Source organism: Sciurus carolinensis, chromosome 17, assembly GCF_902686445.1.
Source record: "Sciurus carolinensis chromosome 17, mSciCar1.2, whole genome shotgun sequence".
NCBI lineage: Eukaryota > Metazoa > Chordata > Mammalia > Rodentia > Sciuridae > Sciurus > Sciurus carolinensis.
In genome coordinates, this window is record NC_062229.1 from 22,353,976 (window position 1) to 22,356,568 (window position 2,593).

The following is a 2,593-nucleotide window of genomic DNA, read 5'->3' on the forward strand; positions in this document are numbered from 1 at the left end:
GTGACAGAAGGGGCTAGCTGACTCTGTGGTCTCTTCTTAGGGCACTGGCTGTCCACGTGAGGACTTCACCCGCCAAATACTGGAAACTTCAGGGTTGTGATTTCCACTAGGAGTTTGAGGGGGACCCAAAAACTCGGTTTCTCGGGTTCTTTCACCTTTTAACTTGTGAATGACACTTCTACGGACTCGTGCAAGCATCTCTGGGTCCCTCCTTTAAACCACTATTATTATTTTTTGGTACTGCAGGTTGAACCCGGGACTCTCAACCAGTGAGCCACATCCCCGGCCCTTTTAAAAATTTTTAATTTTTGTTATGGTATAACTGTTTCATGGTATCATTCTGCCTAATTTACAAATTAAACTTTCTCGTGGGCACATATACACACATACAGGTATATATACATATGTGTGTGTATATATACTCCTGTGATAAAGTTCAATTTATGAATTATATAAATAATACATATATGAAAAGACAGTTGTATTGAAACATCACCTGGTATCTGATTATTGGATGCAATTTGGTGGGTTTATGTATCAAATAAAAATAGTGATTAATTATTTGGTACCAGGGATTGAACCCAGGGTGCTTCACCACTGAGTCACATCCCCAGCCTTTTTTGTATTTTATTTAGAGACAGGGTTTTCCTGAGTTGCTTAGAGCCTTGCCAAGTTGCTGAGACTGGCCTTGAACTTGCGATCCTCCTGCCTCAGCCTCCTGAGCTGCTGGGATTACCAGCGTGCACCACCAGGCCTAGCAAAATAGATTTACTTTTAAAATCAGTATGTGTAGGATGTGGTCCTATCCATGGTTTCGGTCGTCCACTGGGGGTCTTGGGATGTGTCCCCACGGATGAGGGTGGACAACTGCACTATGAACTGGATATTCAAAACACGTGAACAGACACATTTGACACATCTGCACCCATGAAACCGTCGGTACGATCAAGAGGATGCACACGTCCGCAGCCCCAAATGGTTCCATCTGCCCCTTGTCCCTTTATCCTGCTTACTTCCACCTCCTGGGACAACGTTTGATCTGTCCTGTTGGTAGAGAGCAACTGTCACTTTCTGAAATGGGAAAATATAACAACAAAACAACAAAAACAAGACAATGTTTCCTTCCTCCACTCAGGCGCCACAGCAGTTAAGAGACGTCTGTGACCTCAAGAGGCAGGGGCTCCTCCTCACCAGCAAGCAGTCCTACACTCTCTACCTGGAGGGCTCACTTCCCAAGACCGTCCTTCCCTTCGGACGCCCATCGCCACCTTCCCTGTGCTTCTGACTGACGGCTAAATGGGGTTCCTGTGACCCCTTCCCTGTCTTCGGTTAGTTTTGCTAAAGCTGCTCTCGGAACTCAGGGAAACACTTGCTTCCACGTTCGGTTTGTATAAAGGATATTTTAAAAGGATACAAATAGATGGCAAAGAGATAAATAGAGTGAGGTCTGAAAGGGTCTCAAGCACAGGAGCTTCTGTCCCTGTGAGTCGGAGTGTGTCAAATTCCCAGCATACCCACCTGTTCTTGTTCACCCTCCAGAAGGCTCCACATGTCCAGCTATCCAGGCTCTCTGAAGCCTGTCCTTCTGACTTTTATGGAGTCTTCATTACACAGACACAATTGAATAAATCACTGGTTGTCTGGCTGGGTGCTGCGATCCATGCCTGTAATCCCTGCTACTCAGGAGGCTGAGGCAGGAGGATCACAAGTTTGAGGCCAGACTTAACAACTTAGTGAGACACTGCCTCAAAATAAAAACTAAAAAGGGCTGGGATGGACTTCAGTGGTACAGCACCCCTGGGTTCAATTCCTGCAATTGGAGAAACAGTAAAATATGTGCTGAAGGAATAAGCAGTCATATGATCATAGTTTAGAACATGAATCACCAGGGCTGAGGTCGTGGCTCAGTGGCAGAGCACTCACCTAGCATGTGTGAGGCCCTGGGTGTGATTCTCAGCACCACAATAAGTAAATAAATAAAGGTCCATCAACAACTAAAAAATGTTTTAAAAAAAGAAAATGAATTACCACATGAAAAAGAGTGAATCTGTCTCCATTCATTTTTCCTTGCTGCAACAAAATGCCTGAGGCCAGGTACTTTATGAAGAAAAGTGGTTTCTTTAGCTCAAAATTTTGGAGGTTGAAAAACCCAAGACCAGGCCTCCTCTGTTTGGCCTCTGATGAGGTTGGCAGACGGCATCAGGGCAAGAACACAAGTAGAGAAAGAGAAAAAGAATGAAATGGCCGGACAGAAAGACAGAGGCTGAGGGAGGGTCCAGACATGCTCTTGTATAACAATCCACTCTGGCAAGAACGAACCAAGTTTGCACAAGAAGTACTCAATCCTTCCCAGGGAAGAACCCCTCCTGGCCTAACGTCCTCCCACCAGGCGCCACCTCCACACTGCCACACTGGGGACCAGGTTTCTCATACACGAACCCTGGGGATTCCCACTGAAGTCACATCCACACCATGTCAGAGCCCCAAGACTACAAATAGCACAAGGTCCTTTTAATAATAAATGAGCTCATATCCTCCTAGTATTTCACTGAAGGGTCATAAAAATATAGCCATCCCTTGGGGAATGGGCTCC